Below are 25,125 nucleotides of genomic sequence, written 5' to 3' on the forward strand. Positions count from 1 at the left end.
TGTCGTTGACGTGTGTTATCTGAAACCTTAACACACACGGTTAGTCCTTTACGGTACTGTCATCAATCACCAAAATTACTTAGGCATAAACTATGCCCCAACAGCCGCCTCGTTTATCCCCAAAGTGGTGCCCTCTCTCCCCCTATCTCTCGGCTCACCTCTGCCCTGCCTCGTCGGGGCCTTCCTGAACTCGCGCGACGAGATGCTACGCTCATGGCGGAGTCTGGACCGTGTTTGCCGGTGCGTTTTTTCCTTCCGGAGATTCTTGGCTCTCTGTATCTAAACCAACTTTGGGATTTGGAATCTTATTATTGCAAGTCTCATTGCTTGTTATATTTAAACCAACGATGTGATTTGGATTTCTATCTTGCATGTTGCATGGCATGTATTGATGTATGCATCTTTTTTGACTCGGATTCTAAGTTTGCTCTCCGGTGATAGATCTGCTTATGGATCCTTCTTGATGGCAAGGAGCATTGCAGTACATGGCCAAACGAATTGGACGAGCCGCCTCCCTTGTGGCAATGCTTTTCTCTGCACCCTCGGCGAGCAATATGCGACGACCAAAGGGAAGAATAGAGGGAAAACGAGGAAGGAAACCGAGAAGGTCAATGTAAGACCGGCCTTCATCATTGATAATAGCACCCATCGCGACGAGTCTATATACAGAAACTCCTTTCTCCAAAAGATATGTGGTGTTACTAACCGTGCCGAGAGTAAGTGATGTGAATCCCTCTCCTGTATTGCTCCCTTTAATTTGGGATATTTGACAAGTCGTATGATTCGTCGGTTAAAAGTTTGAGGTTGAATGTACATGATCTTGTTTTGAAACATGCAATGTAAAATTTTGGTTGCTCTAGTGAAATTGGTTAGCACAAAGTAGATCTATATGTAGGATATTCCATCTTCTATCCAAAATAGCTAATCCCTCGGATCCGTATTACTTGTCTTAGATTTATCTAGAAGCGGGTGTATCTAACACTAATAATTTGGATTGTAGGGAGTAGTCGGAAATTTTATGATAAATAATAGATGGTGCATGGTTAAAATCTAGAGACCTGTTTTGTTCCCCTAAAAAAGGTGCCATATAAGTGACTTAATGTCCATGTGATGCTTTAGTGGAGGGTTTTATATGGAGTCACCACCAGAGTAGAGGTCCAAGTTTCTTCTCAAGTTGCTTTGTCAGAATTGCAACATCTTTTATTTCCATGTTAGTTGATTAGCTCAATCATAAAAAGGATGCATAATAATGACAAAATTATGTCTGAGCACTAATTGGTCATATCATAAGAAAAAAAAGGCTTGCTAGATATAATAGGTTTATCTGTGTATGTAATTAGTATTGGTATTAGGAGCATCTTTGACTTCCAACAAATTTGTAGTTGCATCAAATTTATAATTTTCTGTTAACTTTCATCTACCATTATATTTTTTCTTAATAACTGTTGCTCTTTTTCAGAACTCACATAGATAAATAAATCTCACATAAACTCATGTGTTCATGCCAAAATGTAAATGATATATGATAAAGTTGTGCTTGCGAATAATTGATAGATTTTGAATGTTCTATTAGTTGCCACTAAGTGTTTTTTTTTTTGCATTTTGTCATGCACAAAATGAAACTTCTAGCATGTGTTCTTGTAGCTTGGATATTTCTAAATCCATTCTTATAGCTTGGCTCCTCAAAGTTTTTCTTTTTCCATATATTATTCTTTTATGAGCCTCACTTATTTGATTAGTGTAGTTGTGTTGTTATTTTTTATACGAAAATTTCGATTAGACATTTTTTTTCTATCTTAACTCTAACGTCTACCTATAAATCATATTTGCACTATTTATGGTAAGTATTTATCTATATATTCTTATGAAGCATAACTGGAGCCAATGATGTTATCGGATCCCACTGATTGTTTTCCTGACCGGGAAAGATGTGATGTGCATTATGTACGCAACATGATGCAATTTTTTTCATTAAAGTTGGCTAAAGTTTCTGTGAACTCAAGATCGGTACAACTATATGGATATATAGCTGTGGGAGCTTGTCTGGATTCATTGCTAAATTATATTGTCAATCGTAGCAGGGACGATCCCATTACGGTGCAGCAGGTGCACATATTTCACATCTTACAGTCATTTTTAATAGTTCATTCATTTCATAGTTTAAGGTTAATTTCAGCACATGCATAGAGTAGATGGTTTGAACTATGAACCTTTTTTATGGCATGCTACAACCACTTAGGTTCGGTTCCGAACTCCTTTGGCTCTGCGCTTGCAAACTCCATGCGCTGAGCAAGGCCGAATCCGGCAGCTCACGGAAGTGGAGCATTCTTCTAATGCAAAATGATGAAGCTGACGAAAGCCAGGTTCCAAAACATTTAGTAATACATAAATATTTACCTACTTAATTACATTTTGGTGTTATGGATGACTATTTGCTTCCATGGGGTTAAATCTAGTAACTATCGCCGTAAAAAGATCTAGTAACTATGATACCAAATGGAGAATAACATTGTAGAATGACAGTTACTCAGAAAAGATATTACCGGTTAAATAAATGTGAAATTGAATGGTCTACTAGGGACTAATAGGTATTTTATGAAAGTCAAACGCAATAATTTTGGACCATTCATATTCTTTTTGTTTCCTTGAATAAAGTCAAACTCGATAATTTTGTCCTTGTCACAAATGATTTGAACACAACAAATATCTAGGCCTTGAACTACAAAATCTTGTTTGCCTGGTTGTAACTTTAAGTGAAATGTTATCTTCACTCGTATAAACATTTGAGGTGTGGTGATGGTTCCAGTTTGAATATCTTATCTGATATGGGCTCTTGCGTAGAAATACATGTGCCTTGGAGGGGATGTTATTGGACGATGGTGTTCTCCCTTGCATATATTAGGCTAGTTTATGGATGATTATCTTTGCATGTTTTATCAAACATTATAAGTTTCATGTGCAACCGACTTATGTTTGTAGGTGGGTTGATAATCTATGCCGTCACTTAAATGTGATCCTTTGTCAATTGGCTAGAAAGAATAATGTACTCTTTAGGCAACTCTTTACTTTTACTACGAGCCACTAACCAGTTAATAATAGTTTTGCAGGGTTCTCTCATTGAGACGACTGGCCCTAAGAGGGGAATCACAATGACCTCTCCTGTTCTAGTTGAGTTTGACATGAGGATCAGGAAAGGAGAGGAAGAAGATGATCTACAATTAATTGACGGTGCAATAGACTGAAGTAACAACACCTTTCCTTCCATTCACTAACCGCATTAATGGCGATTGCGGTGCAGTTGACATCACTTTAGCACTCATCCCCGTTGCAGTGGAGGCCACTATAGATGTTATTATATCAAAAGTGCAGAGTGGATTCAGTTTATCTATGAGCTCGTTTGTGTTTGCTGGTGGGTCACATGAGGGAATTGAACTATTTTGTGGTATCATCGGTGAGTCATGTGGCTTAACAAGAAGATATGTGATTGCTGTAGAGATGGATAGTTGGATGCATTTGAAGTTCAATGTATGTCAGAAAGGCTCTAAACATGACGATCTGGAATGTTATTGCAACTTCAAAGCAGACATCCATGGGTGTGCCTGTCGACAAATAATACTTGAGCATGCATCTATCTCGCTGAAGGTGACTCGGTCGATTGTGCATGAAGTTGTTGTGTTTCATATTCGAACTTTACTGGGATTATTTGGTCTTGCACTTGAACTTTACTGGGATTGTGTCATACATGTCCACTTGGCACTGGATGGATGTCTACTTACAAGTTGTTGAATGTTGATTTTGCACTGGAAGGGAGCACCCTGTTTCAGTGAGAAGAAGATAATGATTTCTACTCCCTTGGTTCAGAATTATAAGATGCTTTGGTTGTTTCGATATAGATTACATTTCGGTTTTCCAGCCCTCTCATGCCATCAGCATTTTCCGCCGTCGGATCGGGAGTGGTGAGTGTTTCTGTCTGTTGGATGTTTTTCGAACCCCACCTAGGTTTTGGTTGCTGTGCAAATCATGCTACCCGGTTGGGTCATTACTCCCGTAACAAAAATCCATGGCATTTTCTGCAGGGCGACGCGAAGGTGGGGTGACGGGTTCAGTGATTGAGGACTGTCGATTGGTCCGACGGGTTCAGTAATTGACCGCTGCTACAACGATGTGCGTCAGCCGGCGGCTGTTAATAAAGCAGCGACGCTGTCACGCTGTATTATTAGCTCAGATAAGAAGCGATGGGCCGTCAGCGTGGGCGATTCAAGTGCTTCAGAAGCGTCAGAAGCTTCATATGGTCAAGGATCACATATAGCACAGCTGCTCTACGAAACATCACCATCCTTTGCAGGGTTCGCACGGAGATGTATAAAAAACAGGGGCAGGACAATTGGTCTTGTACGTTATCAGCAAACTGAAAATAATAAGGATGTAACTGCTGTCTTTCATTGCCTTCGATCTTGTATAGGAATACAACATATTATCATTAAAGATCATCACAATTAGTATATGTGTAGCTGACGGAATAGCCTGTAAATCATGTACTAACACTTAACATGCAATACCCCTCTGCTAGGTTCATAACACGTACTGCACCGTAGCCCAGGTTTGGTTCAATGTGTAATCCAACAGGTGAAAAGGATATGATATGAATAGTTGGATGTATATTTATTGACTAAGCAACTCTAGACGAATTATTGGCTAATCGTCCAAAATAACACAAGACCACGATCCAAACATGTATGCTAAAAACATGGCGATGGTCTACTAGACACATTGGGGGTCCGTCATGTGTATTTAGAACGTAATGCCAATAACCAATATGATGGGAAGCTAGTTTGTCCATTGAGCGTCTCTTATTCCCTCATGATTCACTACATTGTCCTCCATCGTTGTCTCATCTTCCTCTTAGCCATTACCTCTTTTGCCTTACTCTTCGACGATCTATCTGATCATGGTAGAAGTGTGTGCCGAATATTAAGCTTCAAATTACTTGTATCTTATTTATTTTTAGTAACAACGCAAAGGCTTAGGCCAACTCTTTCCTTGATCTGTGAATGAGTTAATTCAGAATTATGGTTAGAAATAATAAAGAAAACCAACGGTTACCTAAGCCGTAGTATGACCTAGATATATGTTGCTAACAGTCACTTAGCTGATTTTTGATTTGTCAACATTTAATTTCTCTTGCAAAGTCGTTATGTTTCTGCAAGATTGTATTGTCTCGTTTCTGTGCGTGTTAACCCGTGCGCCTATGCAGTGGCAGTGACAGCGCGGAAAACCTGTGGATTCATATACCCTAAATTATCTAGTATGCTCTAATATTTTGCATAAACATTGACAAATCTTAGGGTGTAATAAAAAACCTGTGGGGTTAGCTGACCCCACAGCCTGCACATAGAATCGCCACTGCTCCTACATAATCCCTCCGTCTCAAAAAATTTGCCCTAAATTTGTGTAGATATAAATGTATCTAGTCACGTTTTAGTATTTAGATACATTCATTTGTAGACAAATCTAAGATAAGAATTGTGGGACCGAGGGAGTATGTTTTATGCATGTTTACAAGATTTCTCAAGTTTTTATGCTTTTTTCAGTCTTTGAAACTCACACATCTTGTGTTATCTAGCCCTACAGAAAAAATTGTTCCATACATATACATTGAAAAATACATGAACACCGTAGAATAGAAAACTCTTCTTAATATAATAGACTAATAGTCTTACAAATAAAACCAGTCAAAACAAAGTCATACCCAAAAATTTAAAAGATGCATGTCCTAGATGAATCCTTAATTTACACATGTCTATTAATTGATTTCTCTATTTGCGTATAACGACGGACAGATAGCGAAGTTCGACGGATCCCATGAACAATCTTCCACCTTTCCTCTCCACCACCTCGGTCGGCCTCACGCTCTTGGGCCCCCTCATCTCCTCGATTATTTTCCCTTCAGCGTCGATCCTCAAGGCTAGCAGATGGCTATCAACGCCAAAGGGGAGCTCATTCTTCTCACGGTGTAGTGCCACCCAATATCCTCCTTTCTTGTCGGGCCTCACATTGTCTGGATAGCCAGGAAGGTCGGCGAATAGCTCCATCGTGCCCGCCTTGGATCCCTTGATCCAGTATCGTAGCAGCTTACACGGCCCGGTCGACGAGATGATGAGATGAGTCCTATCAGCGCTGATGGCAAGTCCATTGGGGTAAGTGATGCCTGCCTGGAGTACGACGGCCTTTCCCGTCCGTGGGTCGTACCTCATTAGCCGACCCGAAGAGTCTCCGGTTCTCGTCACCATCTCATGTTGTGACCTGTTGAAGTTCATGGAGCTGTCTGTGAAATAAACCTCACCGGTGACTTGGTCGATGTCCACGCCGTTGGTGAAGCGGAGAGGTACGCCATCAATCTCCGTGACCAACACGGTGGCTAGTGGCTTCCCCGCCGCCCGGCGCGACCCTCATGAGCCCCTTGTAGGCGTCGGCAATGTACAGGTACCCGGACTTGAGGTGGAACCGCAGACCGAGCGGCCGGCCGCAATGGCTCTCCGTGGCCGTCTCCGGGCGAAGGAGAGACGCCGTGCACGCCTCACTGCTGTAGTTGGGGTTGTAGGTGTACGTCGACCAGCCGAGGGCGTCGCCGTTCCACTTGAGCACGCGGCCGTCGGACACGCCGCTGTATGGGCCGTGCCCCTTGGCGTCGAAGGCGACGCTCTCCGGGCCGCGCAGCAGTCCGCGCGGCAGCGGCAGGTGGCGCGTCCGCGTGGCGTCAATGCTGGGGATGGCGGCGGCGGCGGCAGTGCTTGGCGAGAAGCAAAATATTAGGAGCAGCACGGTGAGCGAGATAGTCGCCGCGGCGACACCCCTCGTGCCGCTCGCCATTGGTTTGCTTTGGTTTGGTTCGTTTGGTGGGGTGCTTATGTTCTTATATAAATAACGACGGAGGGTTCCGAGTCCCGGCAAGAGTCGGCCGTCTTCCTCGGCGACGGCGAGACTACGAGTCCGCATGCGAGTCCTCAAGTAATTCGGATTCGACCTGGGCCCTGAGAGAGCACCGGTGTTGCGTCTCCTCGAGTAATTCCGATTCGACCTGGCTGCCTCGGTGTTGCTTCTTGTCCTTGTTCTTTTTCTTTTGACCTTTTTTTTTGGGTTAAAGAAAAAAATTAACACACTTTATCATCTATATATCATGTTGAAGAGAATTATAAAAATATATTAAAAGAAAGCCTATCATTTTTGTTTTAAAAACATTTTAACTGGTGTCGTGAACACTCATTTAAATACATTAAAATGTTTCTTGGACTGCGTAGTAGAACATACAGTATTTCAAGTTCTTATTATCTACTCCCTTCGTTCCAAAATATAAGACCTTTTAGGTATTTCACTAGAAGACTACATACGGAACAAAATGAGTGAATCTATACTCTAAAATATGTTTATGTACATCCGTATGTAGTTTATAGTACAATCTCTAAAATGTCTTATATTTAGGAACGAAGGGAGTACTCTCTTTAGGGTAAAAAAATGCTCGTATAAGAACATCTCTAGCAGATCCCGTATAATGTCCCAATCCGTAAAATAATCGCCAAAATATGGGTTGAGGCGGAAAATGCTGCCACGCGAGACCCCGCAAACGCGTCCGGCCCGTAAATGTTTTTGCAGGGCACGTCAAAACCTCAACCTTCAGTTTCACGGGGTGGGAGGCCGACCCGAGCTCGCCCGTTATCCACAACGAGATTTGGCGTGAGGGAAATTTCCGCGCGACCGTTCGCCGCTCCCCCCTCCTTGGCAGCCGTTGCCCCGCCCACCACGTGCTCCGGACCTTCTTCCCCGCCATTCTTCGCCGTCATGGAAGCCTTCCAGCCGGTGGATCTCGTCAACGTGGAGGTCGCACACACGCAATCCCGTCTGGTGGATCTCGTCGCCGGCCATGTCGGCCCCGCCATCGCCCTAGCCACCAACGCGCCAGCCCGCAAGCGGCAAGGCAACGTTGTCGTGCAGGGGCGACATTCCGACTGGCCCAGCCGGAAAGGAAGGCGCGCCGGGCCCTGCCGCTCAAAGTTGTCAGAATCGTGACTCAAGTCTTAGAATCTTACGATCCAAACTAGCCCCTACGATTCTACGATTTTGCTCATAGAATCTAAGTTTCTACGATACTGATAATTAAGATTCTACGACTCACTATCCTAGCAACGAAGTTCCGATCTGATTCAGAATCGCGATTCTGACAACTTTGCTGCCGCTGCTGTGCGATCTACCCGGCCGCCAGCGGGGAAGATGAGCAAGGTTTCAGGCGTGAAGCGGAAGAAGGTTCCTACGAAGAAACCTTCGACCACTTCATCCGCCCCGACGAGACGTTCTCCGACGGTGCCTTTCTACGGCGCTGCTTCCACGAAAAGGCCCAGCCGGAAAAGAAGACGCGTTGGGCGCCGCTGCTGCTGCGCGATCTGCCCGACCGCAGGCGGGGAAGATGAGCAAGGTTTCATACATGAAGAAGAAGAAGGTTCCTACGAAGAAACCTTCAGCCACTCCATCCGACGCGATGAGACGTTCTCCGACGGTGCCTTTCTACGACGCTGCTTCCACCGCAGCCGAGGTGTTCAATGCAAGGGCCGGAAGGTATTCATCTTCGCTCACTTACTATTTTATTCAATTTTTTTCCATTTGTGATAGGTCGTGATGTGCTTTCTCTCAATGTAGCGGTGGTTCGAACAATGCCGCCGCCGAGTTCGTGAACTTGTTGGCCACCAACGCAGTCAACATCGATCAAGCCCGGATCGCTGGTTTCGATTACAATGAATTGGAGGGTGGCGTTGATGACCACGGTAGTGAAGATGAGGTGGAGGAGGTAGATGAGGGAACGTATCAGCAATCGCAAGGAAAAAAAGCGTGGGATCGAAGAACTACACAATCTTGGAAGACCAAATCTTGATTAAGTCTTGGAGTGCGGTGTCTATGGATCCTTGCACGGGGGTGTCTTAAACCGCCAAGATGTATTGGCAAATAATTGAAGATCAGTACTTCCAACTCATTGCCAAGTATCCCAACAGGACAACACGTACCTTTCGGTCGTTGGGACGTGATCAAGCCGACTTGTAGCCGCTGGGCAGCTCTCTTGGACCAAGTTTACAATGCTCCTCTAAGTGGAACCGTCAAACCCGACTACATAAATTTTCCTACGCACACATAAGATTTATCCACTGTGATGACCATCTATGAGAGAAGAGATCGGATCCACATACCCTTGTAGATCGCTAAGCAGGAAGCGTTAAGAAACGTAGTTGATGTAGTTGAACGCCTTAGCGATCCAAATCGCAAGACGTCCCGCGATCCAATCATGATCTAGTGTCGAACCGATGACACCTCTGCGTTCAGCACACGTGTAGCTCGATGATGATCTCCGCCTTCTTGATCCAGCAAGAGGGGCGAAGAAGTAGATGAATTCTCCGACAACACGACAGCGTGGATGCGGTGTTGGAGAAGCAATCCGGCATGGCTACGCCTTGCGCTACCGAATTAACCTACGTGGCGTAATGAACTAGTAGAGGGAGAGGGGCTCACCATGGCTTGTGGTGCGGCTAGCCTCTCTCCTCTCCACTATATATAGGTGGGAGGGAGGGGTGGCACCCTATGAAAAATTCCCTAGGGTTGGCCGGCGGCACACAAGGGGGAGGAGTCCTCCTCAAATTCGGTTTGGTGCACGAGGAGTCCTCCTCCTAGTGGGTTTCCTCGCTACCTCTCTATGGTTCTCCTTCGGGTTCAAGAACTATGTAGACATGACCGAAACACTCTCCGGTCAATGACCAATAGTGGGACCTGGATGTCCATATTGGCTCCTACATATTCTACGAAGATCTTTATCGATTGAACCTCTATGTCAAGGATTCAGTTAATTCCCTATATTATTCCCTTTGTCATTCAGTATGTTACTTGCCCGAGATTCGATCGTCGCTATCTCTATACCTAGTTCAATCTCGTTACCGGCAAGTCTCTTTACTCGTTCAGTAATACAAAATCTCGTGACTAACTCTTTAGTCACATTGCTTGTAAGGCTTGTTGTGATGTTGTATTACCGAGTGGGCCCTGAGATACCTCTCCATTACACGGAGTGACAAATCCCAGTCTTGATCCATGCCAACTCAACAGACACCTTTGGAGATACCTATAGAGTACCTTTATAGTCACCTGGTTACGTTGCGACGTTTGATACACACAAGGTATTCCTCCGGTGTCAGTGGGTTACATGACCTCAGGGTCACAGGAACACATACTTGACATGTAGAAAACAATAGCAATAAACTGACACGATCACATGGTAGGTTCATAGTTTGGGTCTTGCCCATCACATCATTCTCCTAATGATGTGATCCCATTATCAAGTGACAACTCTTATCTGTGGCCAGGAAACCTTGACCATCTTTGATCAACGAGCTAGTCCAATAGAGGCTTGCTAGGGGCAGTGTGTTGTCTATGTATGCACACATGTATTTGAGTTTCCATTCAATATAATTCTAGCATGGATAATAAATGATTATCTTGAACAAAGAAATATAATAATAACTATTTTATTATTGCCTCTAGGGAACATTTCCAACAGTCTCCCACTTGCACTAGAGTCAATAATCTAGCTCACAACACTATGTGATTTACAATGTAATGAATCTAACACCCATACAGTCCTGGTGTTGATCATGTTTTGCTCGTGGAAGAGGGCTTAGTCAACGGGCCTGCAACATTCAAATCCGTGTGCATTTTGCAAATACTTACGTCCTCCTCTTTGATGTAATCACGGATGGAATTGAAGCATCGCTTTATGTGTCTGGTCCTCTTGTGAAACCTTGGTTCCTTGGCTAGAGCAATGGCACGAGTGTTGTCACAAAACAGAGTCATTGGATTTAGTGCACTAGACACAACTCCAAGATCTGACATGAATTTCTTCATCCACACACCCTCTTTCGCCGCCTCTCAGGCAGCTATGCACTCCGCTTCGCATGTGGAATCAGCTACCACGCTTTGCTTGGAACTGCACCAGTTTGCCGCACCCCCATTGAGAATAAGTACATATCCGGTTTGAGACTTAGAATCATCCGGATCAGTGTCAAAGCTTGCATCAACGTAACCCTTTACTATGAGCTCTTTATCACCTTCATAAACAAGAAACATTTCCTTAGTCCTTTTCAGGTACTTCAGAATATTCTTGACCGTTGTCCAGTGTTCCATTCCTAGATCACTTTGAAACCTTCCCATCATACTTATGGCAAGGCTGACATCAGGTCTTGTGCACAACATTGCATACATGATAGAGCCTATGGCTGAAGCATAGGGGATGACACTCATCTTTTCTCTATCTTCTGCAATCACTGGGCATTGAGTCTTACTCAACTTCATACCTTGCAGCACAGGTAAGAACCCTTTCTTGGACTGTTACATTTTGAACTTCTTCAAAACTTTGTCAAGGTATGTGCTCTTTGAAAGACCTATTAAGCGTCTTGATCTATCTCTATAGATCTTGATGCCTAATGTGTAAGCAGCTTCTCCTAGGCCCTTCATTGAAAAACTCTTATGCAAAAAATCCTTTACGCTTCCCAAAAGTTATATATTGTTTCCAATCAGAAATATGTCATCCAAATATAATATTAGAAACGCTATAGAGCTCCCACTCACTTTCTTGTAAATACAAGCTTCTCCATAAACTTGTATAAACCCAAACGCATTGATCACCTAATCAAAGCGTTGATTCCAACTTTGAGATGCTTGCACTAGTCCATAAATGGATCCCTGGAGTTTGCATACTTTTTTAGCATTCTCTGGATCAACAAAACCTTCCGATTGCATCATATACAACTCTTCATTAAGGAAACCGTTAAGGAATGCTGTTTTGACATCCATCTGCCAAATTTCATAACCAAAAAATGCAGCGATTGCTAACATGATTCCAATGGACTGAAGCATCGCTACAGGTGAGAAAGTCTCATCATAGTCAACTCCTTGAACTTGTGAAACCCCCTTTGCCACAAGTCGAGTGATACGTCTCAAACGTATCTATAATTTTTGATGGTTTCATGCTGTTATCTTGTCTTCTTTGGATGTTTTACGTACCTTTTTATATCTTTTTTGGGACTAACTTATTAATTCAGTGCCAAGTGCCAGTTCTTGTTTTTCTGTGTTTTTGACTCTTTTCAGATCTGATTTTGGAACGGAGTCCAAACGGAATAAAAACCCCGAAATGATTTTTTCCCGAACGGAAGAAGATCAGGGGCCTCTGGGCCAAGCCAGGTGGGCTCCACGGAGCCCACAAGCTCCCACTCCGCCACCAGGGGGGAGGCGGCGGTGTTAGGGCTTGTGGCCTCCCTGGCCGCCCCCTGACCTAGATCCTTGGCATATATATTCCCAAATATTCAGCAAAAAATCAGGGGAGCCTCGAAAATACTTTTCCGCCGCCGCAAGATTCCGTTACCGCGAGATCTCATCTGAAGACCCTTCCCGGCGCCCTCCCGGAGGGGACTTTGGAGTTGGAGGGCTTGTTCATCATCATCAACGCCCCTCCAATGACTCGTGAGTAGTTCACTTCAGCTAGATGGCTTCTTCTCTCTCTTGGATCTTCAATACAAATTTCTCTGTGATCTTCATGGAGATCTATCCGATGTAATCTTCTTTGGCGGTGTGTTTGTCGAGATCCGAGGAATTGTGGATTTGATCAGATTATCTATGATATATATTTGAGTCTTTGTTGATTTATTATATGCATGATTTAATATCCTTGTAAGTCTATCCGAGTCTTGGGTTTTGTTTGGCCAACTAGATCTATGATTCTTGCAATGGGAGAAGTGCTTGGTTTTGGGTTCTACCATGTGGTGACCTTTCCCAGTGACAGTAGGGGCAACAAGGCACACATCAAGTAGTTTCCATCAAGGGTAAAAAGATGGGGTTTTTATCATTGGTTTGAGATTATCCCTCTACATCATGTCATCTTGCTTAAGGCGTTACTCTGTTCTTATGGACTTAATACACTAGATGCATGCTGGATAGTGGTCGACGTGTGGAGTAATAGTAGTAGATTCAGAAAGTATCGGTCTACTTGTTTTGGACGTGATGCCTATAGATATAATCATTGCATAGATATCGTCACGACTTTGCGCGGTTCTATCAATTGCTCGACAGTAATTTGTTCACCCACCGTCTACTTGCTTTCATGAGAGAAGCCACTAGTAAACACTACGGCCCCCGGGTCTATTCACATCCATCGTTTACACCTCCGCTTTTACTTTGCTTTGTTACTTTGTTGCTTTGAGTTCTCACTTGGCAAACAATCTATAAGGGATTGACAACCCCTTTATAGCGTTGGGAGCAAGCTTTTGTGTTTGTGCAGGATCTTGAGATACTCCTCCACTGGATTGATACCTTGGTTCTCAAACTGAGGGAAATACTTACCACCGCTACGCTACATCACCCTTTCCGCTTCGAGGGAACACCAACACAAGGCTCCAAGGCCACGGGGAAATCCTTTGCATACTTGCCTAGGTAGTCCCTTAAGGCGTAGCCGCAGCAGAAGGATCAAGCCAAGTATTCTCCCGTCGACGTGCCTATTGCTGGCGCCATTGGAAGGTCTTTTGTTGCAGTAGCAGAAGTATTTCTGGCGCCGTTGCCGGGAAGGAGAAATCAAGATCTATCCAAGTAGGTCTCACAAACTCTTCTCTTGCATTTACTTTTGTTGCCAGTTGCCTCTCGTTTTCCTCTCCCCCACTTCACATTTTCCGTTTTCATTTGCCTTTCTCCTTTGCCGTTTTATTTTGCCTTTTGCCTTTTTCGTTCGCCCTTTTTCTCTCGCTTGCTTTCTGTTCGATTGTGTGCCCTGTGCCTTCAATATGTTTGCATCTTCGTTTGTTAATCTCTTTAAGAGACCCACTCTTGTGGAATGAATTGCTAGTGAGTTGTGGACACTTGACTATCTTCATGGAGTTTTGCTTGAGAGACTTGAATCTGAAAATTGTATGGAAGAAAATTATGAAGCGATTCACGAGGGTTCCTTGGATGAAAAGCATGATTGCAATGGTTTCACTATAAATTCTGTTAGTGATAATCATGCTAAAAATATGCAAAACCCTAAGCTTGGGGATGCTAGTTTTGCTATGACCACTACTTGTTGCAATAATCATGATTGGGGTGATGATCTTTCTTATGATCTTGAAAATTTGTTCAAACCACATGATGAATATGATATTTGCAATAATATTGAAAGTGGGTTTGGATACGTCATGACTTTAGTTGATGATAATCCCACTATTTTTGAAGAGCGTCAACTTTGCATGCATGTGGATCATGAAAATAATATCCTATTCGATAGTTACATTGTTGAATTCGAATATGATCCCACATGTAATTGCTATGAGAGAGGAAAATATTGTGGTAGAAACTTTCATGTTACCAAATCACCTCTCGTTATGTGGAGATTGCTATTGTCTCTTCCTTCTTCCTTGCATATGGCAACTATTGGTTGTCTTAACAATCTGTTTTCCTATAAAATGCCTATGCATAGGAAGTATGTTAGACTTAGATGTGGTTTTCACATGCTTTATGATGCTCTCGTTGTGCTTCAATTCTTGTATTCTGTGAGAGCATCATCCAATGCCTAGCTAAGGGCGTTAAACAATAGCGCTTGTTGGGAGACAACCCAACGAATCTATCCTTTTTCTTTCTGTTTTGTGTTTTCCACACTTTCATAATTCTATTATGATTGTTTTTTTTGTGTTTTTTTGCGTTTGTGCCAAGCAAAACCGTTATGATTAGTCTTGGGGATGATCATTTGGTCATGCTGGAAAAGACAGAAACTTTCTGCTCGCGAAAAGAATTTTCTTTTTTTTCTGTAAGAGCTTTTGAGTTGATTCTTTTTTCTGCTAATTGCTACGCAAATTATTCAGACTGTCGTAAGTTTGCAGAATTTTTGAAGTACCACATGTATACGAAATATATAGATTGCTACAGACTGGTCTGCTGTTAACAGATTCTGTTTTTGTTGTGTTGGTTGCTTATTTTGATGAAACTATGGATAGTATCGGGGGTATTAGCCATGGAAGATTGAAAGTACAGTAACCCAACATCAGCACAAGTAGAATTTAAGTTTGCTACAGTACCTAAGGAAGTGGTGGTTTGCTTTCTTGTACTAATGTTATCACGAGTTTCTGCTTAAGTTTCGTGTTGTGAAGTTTTCAAGTTTTGGGTGAAGTTCTTATGGACAAAAAGATAAAGAGTGGCAAGTGGTCAAGCTTGGGGATGCCCAAGGCACCCCAAGAGATTCAAGGATGCCGTAAAAGCCTAAGCTTGGGGATGCCCCGGGAAGGCATTCTCTCTCTCGTCTTCAATCCATCAGTAACGTTACTTGGGGCTATATTTTTATTCACCACATGTTATGTGTTTTTGCTTGGAGCGTCTTGTATCGTAGGAGTCTTTTATTTTTGTTGTGTCACAATCACCCTTGCTGCACACCTAGAGAGAGAGACATGCACTCACCGTGATTTTGTCGAGCTTCACTTATATCTTTTGGTAGACAATTCAGCTCACATGTGCTTCACGTATATCTTTTGAGCTAGATACTTTTGCTCTGTGTGCTTCACTTATATATTTTAGAGCACAGCGGTGCGTGGATTGGTAGTTGATCTATGCTTTGAAAGTAGTCTCAAAAGGGGTAGTTATCCAAAGGGATACAAAAACTTCCACCTTCATGGGCATTGAATAGTTAGAGAAGTTTGATTCATCTCAATTAGTTTTGAGTTGTGGTTATGGTAATTTTGAAGTCATGCTAGTAAGGTGTTGTGGATCTAGAAATACTTGTGTTGAAGTTAGTGATTCCCGTAGCATCCACGTATGGTGAACCGCTATGTGATGAAATCTGAGCATGATTAGTCTATTGATTGTCATCCTTTGCGTGGCGGTCGGGATCACGCGATGGTTTATACCTACCAGCCCTTCCCTTAGGAGTATGCGTTGAATGCTTTGTTTCGATTACTAATAAAACTTTTGCAACAAGTATATGAGTTCTTCATGACTAATGTTGAGTCCATGGTTTAGATGCACTTTCACCTTCCACCATCACTATCTTCTTAGTGCCGTGCAACTTTCACCGGTGCACAAATCCCACCATTAGCCTCCCTCAAAACAGCCACCATACCTACCTACTATGGCTTTTTCAAAGTCATTCCGAGATATATTGCCATGAAACTACCACCATGACATGTGCCACCACGTCTACATTGCCATTGCATGATCGTAAGATAGCTAGCATGATGTTTCCATTGATGTCTATGCCATGCTAGATCATTGCCACGGTACACTACCGAAGGCATTCCTTATAGAGTCATAGTTGCTCTAAGTTTTGAGTTGAAAGTGTGATGATCATCATTAATGGAGCATTTCTCATGTGAGGAAATAAAAGAGGCCAAAGAAGCCCACCAAAAAAAGGAGGCCAAAGAGCCCACCAAAAAAATGAGAGAAAAAGAGAGAAGGGACAATGCTACCACTTTTTCCACACTTGTGCATATTAAGCACCATGATCTTCATGATTGAGAGTCTCTCGTTTTGTCACCACCATATAGCTAGTGGGAAATTTTCATTATATAACTTGGCTTGTATATTCCAATGATAGGCTTCCTCAAAATTGCCTTAGGTCTTCGTGAGCAAGCAAGTTGGATGCACACCCACTAGTTTTCTTTAAGAGCTTTCACATACTTGTAGCTCTAGTGCATCATTTGTATGGCAATCCCTACTCATTCACATTGATATCTATTGATGAGCATCTCCACAGCTCATTGATATGCCTAGTTAATGTGACTATCTTCTCCTTTTTTGTCTTGCAACCTCCACCACATTCCACACCATCTATAGTGCTATAACCATGGCTCACGCTCATGTATTGCGTGAGAGTTGAAAAGGTTTGAGAAAGTAAAGGTGTGAAACAATTACTTGGCCAATACCAGGGTTGTGCATGATTTAAATTCGTTGTGAAATGATGATAGAGCATAGCCAGACTATATGCTTTTGTAGGGATAACTTTCTTTTGGCCTTGTTATTTTGAAAGTTCATGATTACCTTGCTAGTTTGCTTGAATTATTATTGTTTCCACGTCAATAGCAAACTATTGTTTTGAATCTAATGGATTTGAACATTCATGTCACATAAGAGGAATTACAAAGGACATCTATGCTAGGTAGCATGAAGCATCAAAAATTCATTCTTTATCACTTCCCTACTCGAGGACGAGCAGGAGTTAAGCTTGGGGATGCTTGATACGTCTCAAACGTATATATAATTTTTGATGGTTTCATGCTGTTATCCTGTCTTCTTTGGATGTTTTATGTACCTTTTTATATCTTTTTTGGGACTAACTTATTAATTCAGTGCCAAGTGCCAGTTCCTGTTTTTCTGTGTTTTTGACTCTTTTCAGACCTGATTTTGGAACGGAGTCCAAACGGAATAAAAACCCCGAAATGATTTTTTCCCGAACAGAAGAAGATCAGGGGGCCACTGGGCCAAGCCAGGTGGCTCGAGGGAGCCCACAAGCTCCCACTCTGCCACCAGGGGAGGCGGCGGTCTCAGGGCTTGTGGCCTCCCTAGCCGCCCCCTGACCTAGATCCTTGGCCTATATATTCCCAAATATTCAGCAAAAAATCAGGGGAGCCTCGAAAATACTTTTCCGCCGCCGCAAGATTCCGTTTCCGCGAGATCTCATCTGGAGACCCTTCCCGGCGCCCTGTCGGAGGGGACTTTGGAGTTGGAGGGCTTCTTCATCATCATCAACGCCCCTCCAATGACTCGTGAGTAGTTCACTTCAGACCTACGGGTCCGTAGTTAGTAGCTATATGGCTTCTTCTCTCTCTTGGATCTTCAATACAAAGTTCTCCATGATCTTCATGGAGATCTATCCGATGTAATCTTCTTTGGCGGTGTGTTTGTCGAGCTCCGATGAATTGTGGATTTGTGATCAGATTATCTATGATATATATTTGAGTCTTTGCTGATTTCTTATATGCATGATTTGATATCCTTGTAAGTCTCTCTGAGTCTTGGGTTTTGTTTGGCCAACTAGATCTATGATTCTTGCAATGGGAGAAGTGCTTGGTTTTGGGTTCTACCATGTGGTGACCTTTCCCAGTGACAGTAGGGGCAGCAAGGCACACATCAAGTAGTTTCCATCAAGGGTAAAAAGATGGGGTTTTTATCATTGGTTTGAGATTATCCCTCTACATCATGTCATCTTGCTTAAGGCGTTACTCTGTTCTTATGGACTTAATACACTAGATGCATGCTGGATAGCGGTCGACGTGTGGAGTAATAGTAGTAGATGCGGAAAGTATCGGTCTACTTGTTTTGGACGTGATGCCTATAGATATAATCATTGCATAGATATCGTCACGACTTTGCGCAGTTCTATCAATTGCTCAACAATAATTTGTTCACCCACCGTCTACTTGCTTTCATGAGAGAAGCCACTAGTAAACACTACGGCCCCCGGGTCTATTCACATCCATCGTTTACACCTCCGCTTTTACTTTACTTTGTTACTTTGTTTCTTTCAGTTCTCACTTGGCAAACAATCTATAAGGGATTGACAACTCCTTTATAGCGTTCGCAGCAAGCTTTTGTGTTTGTGCAGGATCTTGAGATACTCCACTGGATTGATACCTGTTGAGTAACGTAGCATAAATTCAAAAATTTCCTACGCATATTCAGATCTTCCTATGGAGAGACCAGCAACAAGAGAGGGGTAAGAGCATCTTCATACCTTTGAAGATCGCTAAGCGGAAGCGTTACTAGAACGCGGTTGATGGAGTCGTACTCGCAGCGATTCGGATCGCGGTGTGATTCCGATCTAGTGCCGAACTACGGCACCTCCGCGTTCAACACACGTGCACCCCGGTGACGTATCCCGCACCTTGATCCAGCAAGGAGGAGGGAGAGGTTGGGGACGAACTCCAGCAGCACGACGGCGTGGTGTCGATGGAGAGACGAGGTCTCCCGACAGGGCTTCGCCAAGCACCGGCAGAGAGGAGGAGGAAGTAGGGCAGGGCTGCGCCGAGGGAGAGGCAAAAGTTTGTCTCCCAAGGGCCAAAACTCCTCTCTATTTATAGGAGGAGGGGGAGGGGCTGCGCCACCCCTAGGGTTCCCTCCCTAGGGGCCGGCGACCACCAGATGGGAAAGGGGGCGGCGGCTAGGGTGGGGAGGGGGTGGCACACCACCTGGTGGGCCTTAGGCCCACCTGGCTTAGGGTTTGCCCCCCCTTTTCTCTCCCCCACGCATTGGACTGAGTGGGGAGGCGCACCAGCCCACCTAGGGGCTGGTTCCCTTCCTCACTTGGCCCACCTTACCTCTCGGGGTCGTTTCCCCCCTTCGGTGGACCCCCGGGCCCACCTCCGGTGGTCCCGGTACGTTACAGGTGATGCCCGAAACACTTCTGGTATCCGAAACCATCCGTCCTATATATCAATCCTTACCTCCGGACCATTCCGGAGCTCCTCGTGACATCCGGGATCTCATCCGGGACTCCGAACAACTTTCGGTAACCTTGTATAACAATTCCCTATAACCCTAGCGTCATCGAACCTTAAGTGTGTAGACCCTACGGGTTCGGGAGACAGGCATACATGACCGAGACGCCTCTCCGGCCAATAACCATCAGCGGGGTCTGGATACCCATGGTGGCTCCTACTTGCTCCACGATGATCTCATCGGATGAACCACGATGTCAAGGATTCAATTAATCCCGTATACGATTCCCTTTGTCTGTCGGTATAGAACTTGCCCGAGATTCAATCGTCGGTATACCTATACCTTGTTCAATCTCGTTACCGGTAAGTCTCTTTACTCGTTCCGTAGCACGTCATCGTGTGACTAACTCCTTAGTCACATTGAGCTCATGATGATGGTCTACCGAGTGGGCCCAGAGATACCTCTCCGTCACACGGAGTGACAAATCCCGATCTCGATTCGTACCAACCCAACAGACACTTTCGGAGGTACCCGTAGTGCACCTTTATAGTCACCCAGTTACGTTGTGACGTTTGATACACCCAAAGCACTCCTACAGTATCCGGGAGTTGCACAATCTCACGGTCGAAGGAAAATATACTTGACATTAGAAAAGCTTTAGCATACGAACAATACGATCTAGTGCTATGCTTAGGGTTGGGTCTTGTCCATCACATCATTCTCCCAATGATGTGATCCCGTTATCAATGACATCTAATGCCCATGATCAAGAAACCATGATCATCTATTGACTAACGAGCTAGCCAACTAGAGGCTTGCTAGGGACACATTGTGATCTATTTATTCACACATGTATTACTGTTTCCTGTTAATACAATTATAGCATGAACAATAGACGATTATCATGAACAAGGAAATATGATAATAACCATTTTATTATTGCCTCGAGGGCATATTTCCAACAATACCTTGGTTCTCAAACTGAGGGAAATACTTACCACCGTTACGCTACATCACCCTTTCCGCTTCGAGCGAACACCAACGCAAGGCTCCAAGGCCACGGGGGAAATCCATTGCATACTTGCCTAGGAAGTCCCTTAAGGCGTAGCCGCAGCAAAAGGATCAATCCAAGTATTCTCCCATCGACATGCCTATTGCTGGCGCCATTGGAATGTCTTTTGTTGCAGTAGCATCAAGCTTTATAGACGGTGATATTACCGTCCGCGTCCGTCTTCTTCTTGAAGATCCATTTATTCTGAATGGCCTTTCGCCCTTCAGGTAATACTTCCAAAGTCCACACTTTGTTTTCATACATGAATCCTATCTCGTATTTCATGGCATCTAACCATTTTTGGAATCGAGGTCCACCACTGATTCTCCATAGCTCATAGGTTCATCTTGTCTAACAACATGACTAATAACATAGTGTTACGGTCCCACTCATGAGCAGTGTGTGCCCTCGTCGACCTACGAGGTTCGACATCAACTTGATCTGAAGCTATATGATCATCATCATCAGCTTCCCCTTCAACTGATGCAGGCATCACAGAAACAACTTTCTGTGTTGCGCTACTCTCTGGTTGAAGTAAAGGTTCTACAACCTCATCAAGTTCTATCTTCCTCCCACTCAATTCTTTCGAGAGAAACTCTTTCTCAAGAAAATTTCCGTTTTTAGCAAGAAACACTTTGCCTTCGGGCCTGAGATAAAAGGTATACCCAATTGTCTCTTTTGGGATCCCATGAAGACGCATTTCTCCACTTTGGGTTCTAGCTTTTCATGCTGAAGCTTTTTGACATAAGCATCACATCCCCAAACTTTAAATAATGACAACTTTGGTTTCTTGCCAAACCACAGTTCATATGGCGTCGTCTCAATGGATTTTGATGGTGCCCTATTTAAAGTGAATGCAGCTGTCTCTAATGCAGAACCCCAAAATGATAATGGCAAATCGGTAAGAGACATCATAGAACACATAATATCCAATAAAGTACGATTACGACGTTCGGACTCACCATTACGTTGTGGTGTTCCACGCGGTGTCAACTATGAAACAATTCCGAATTGTCTTATGTGAGTGACAAACTCATAACTCAGATATTCTCCTCCTTGATCAGATAGTAGGAATTTAATCTTCTTGTTACGATGATTCTCAACTTCACTCTGAAATTTATGTAACTTTTCAATCATTTCAGACTTGTGTTTCATTAAGTAAATATATCCATATCTACTTAAGTCATTTGTGAAGGTGAGAAAATAACGATATCCATCGCGCGCCTCTATGCTCATCAGTCTGAACACATCACTATGTATGATCTTCAATAAGTCAGTTGTGCACTCCATTGTTCCGGAGAACAGAGTCTTAGTCATCTTGCCCATGAGGCATGGTTCACATGTGTCAAGTGATTCAAAATCAAGTGACTCCAAAAGTCCATCAACATGGAGTTTCTTCATGCGTTTTATATCAATATGACCTAAGTGACAGTGCCACAAGAAAGTGGTACTATCATTATTAACTCTACATCTTTTGGCATCAATGTTATGAGCATGTGTGTCATCACTGTCGATATTCAATAAGAATAAACCCCTCACATTGGGTGCATGACCATAAAAGATATTAATCATATAAATAGAACAACCATTATTCTCTAATTTAAATGAGTAACCGTCTCCTAATAAAAAAGATCCAGATATAATGTGCATGCTTAACGCATGCACTAAATAAAAATTATTCAGGTTCATCACTAATCCCGATGGTAGTTGAAGTGAGAGCGTGCCGACGGCGATCGCATCAACCTTGGAACCATTTCCCACGTGCGTCGTCACTTCGTCCTTCGCCAACCTCAATTCCATCTATTTCGTAGTTCGTGCTTTCAGTTGCAAATGTGAGCAACCGAACCGTTATCAAATACCCAGGCACTACAATGAAAGTTGGTGAGGTACACATCAATAACATGTATATCAAATGTACCTTGCTTGGTGTTGGCCGCCTTCTTATCGGCCACATACTTGGGCAGTTCCGCTTCGAGTGACCAGTCCCCTTGCAATGAAAGCACTCAGTTTCTGGCTTGGGTCCAGCCTTGGGTTTCTTCATGGGAGAGGCCACTGCTTTGCCACTCTTCTTGGAGTTACCCTTATTGCCCTTTTCATTTTTCTTGAAACTAGTGGTTTTATTTACCATCAACACTTGATGTTCTTTCTAGATTTCTGACTCAGCGACTTTCAGCATCGCAAAGAGCTTTACGACTTATTTATTCATCCCTTGCATGTTGTACTTCAATATAAAGCCTTTATAGCTAGGTGACATTGATAGAAGAACTGTGTCAGTGATTGCCTGTGTCGGGAGAATAATTCCCAACTCAGCTAGACGGTTAGAGTACCCAGACATTCTGAGTATGTGTTCACTGACAGACCCGTTCTCCTCCATCTTGCAAGCATAGAATTTATCGAAGGTATCATACCTCTCGATCCGGGCATTCTTCACAAAGATAAACTTCAACTCCTAGAACATCTCATATGCTCCATGACTTTCAAAACGTCTTTGAAGTCCCGGTTCTAAGCCATACAAAATTGCACATTGAACCACTAAGTAGTCATCCAGACACGATTGCCAGATGTTCATAACATCAAGGGTCGCCGGTTGGGGTGGCATGTCACCTAGCGGTGCATCAAGGACATAAGGTTTTTGTGAAACCGTGAGAACAATTCTTAGATTCCGGGCCCAGTCTACAAAGTTACTTCCATCATCTTTCAGCTTGTCTTTATCTAGGAACGCATTAAAATTCAAGGGTGCTATTGCATGAGCCATTGATCTATAACATAAATTTGCAAACATTTCTTACACTATTGTTCTAGATAATGAGTTTAGTTAATCATTTACTAATAAACTCCCACTCAAATTGACATCTGATACGTTCATTTTTCATCATGATTTCTTGTACCTTTTTACTTTGTTCTTGTCCATTATTCAAAATTGTTGTGCAATTCTTATGCCTTTTTCTCTCTGAATATGCAAGGAAAATCACAATGAGGGAAATATCTCGAAACTGGAATTCTCGACCAGAAAGCGAAAGAATAGGTAGAGAAATCACTGTACTCCAAATGACGTGAAATTTCACGGAGAATAGTTTTGGAATATTTAAGAATTTCTGGAACAAAAATACACTAGAGGTGGGCTGCTAGCTGGGCACAAGCCAACAGGGCACGACCCAGCCCCTGGTCGTGCCCTGATGGCTTGTGGGGCCCTGCTGGCCCTCCGACGTCCATCTTCTCCTATATGGTGTGTTTTACCCTAGAAAGAAAATCAGAAGATTACTTTCGGGACGAAGCGCCGCCGTTAAGGCGGAAACCCGGCCAGAGGCCCTTTTTCTCTCCGGCACTGCAATTCTGCCAGGGAAATTTCCCGCCGGGAGGGGGAGATTGAAGCCATCGTCATCACCAATGCTTCCTCCTTCGTGGGAGAACCAATCTTCATCAACATCAACACCAGCACCATGTCATCTCCAACCCTAGTTCATCTCTTGTATTCGATCTTTGTCTCAAAACCTCAGATTAGTACATGTGGGTTGTTACTAGTGTTGACTACATCTTCTGGTTGATGCTTGTTGGATTAATTAGTGAAAGATATTATGTTCAGATCCTTTGTCACCATCATTATACCTCTAATCTTTAACATGTTGATGAGGTGTGAGTAGTTACTATTGTTCCTGAGGACATGGGATAAGTCTTGTCACAATTAATCATGTGAAATTGGCATTCATTCAATATTTTGATGATATGTACGTTGTTGCTTCTCTTAGTGGTGTCGTGTGAATGTCGACTACACTACACTTCACCATGTTATGGGCCTAAGGGAAGGCATTGTTGAGTAACAAGTATATGATGGGTTGCGAGACTGACAGAAGCTTAAACCCCAGTTTACACGTTACTTCATAAGGGGCTGATTTGGATCCACACGTTTCATGATATGGTTAGATTTATCTTAATTCTTCTTTCGTAGTTGCGGATGCATGCGCGAGGGGTAATCATAAGTGGGTTATTTGTTCAAGTAAGAACAACACCTTAGCACGGGTCCACCCAAATATCAAATTATCAAAGTAGCGAACGCGAATCAATTCAACATGATGAACATGACTAGATAAAAATCCCCATGTGCCCTCGGGAGCACTTTCTTCATATAAGAACACTTTCCGGCGAGTACTTTGATGTAAAAAGGATTGGGATACCTTTCTGCACCTTAGTTACTATTGTTACTTGTCACTTTTACAAAATATCTTGCTGCAAGACTATCTACTACTGTCACTAATAGCACTTGCATAGAATACCTTGCTAAACTGCCTACCATTTAATTCTGCTCCTCGTTGGGTTCGACACTCTTACTTATCAAAAGGACTACGATTGATCCCCTATACTTGTGGGTCATCAAGACTCTTTTCTGACGCCATTGCCGGGGAGTGAAGCGCCTCTGGTAAGTGGAAATTGGTAAGGAAATATTTTTGCTCAGTGCTGAAATTTACTGTTACTTGTTGCTATGGACGGCCACCCTTTGATTGGCTTGTTCGGGGCATCTTTGCCTCGAAGGGAAGTGGAAAAGGTTGCTCCTAAACTTTTTGAACCTACTGAGAATATTTATTATGAGATTCCTTCTGGTTTGTTAGAGA

The 25,125-nt window shown here is 43.3% G+C and overlaps 2 pseudogenes; one reads left to right on the forward strand and one right to left on the reverse strand.

Annotated features, from left to right (window-relative positions):
- The first annotated feature begins 202 nt into the window (after positions 1-202).
- Positions 203-4,523, forward strand: LOC123408255 (annotated as a pseudogene).
- A 1,293-nt stretch (positions 4,524-5,816) lies between these two features.
- LOC123407208 lies at positions 5,817-6,870 on the reverse strand (annotated as a pseudogene).
- Between the last annotated feature and the right edge of the window lie 18,255 nt (positions 6,871-25,125).

The sequence above is a fragment of the Hordeum vulgare genome, chromosome 7H (genome assembly GCF_904849725.1).
Source record: "Hordeum vulgare subsp. vulgare chromosome 7H, MorexV3_pseudomolecules_assembly, whole genome shotgun sequence".
Taxonomy (NCBI): domain Eukaryota; kingdom Viridiplantae; phylum Streptophyta; class Magnoliopsida; order Poales; family Poaceae; genus Hordeum; species Hordeum vulgare.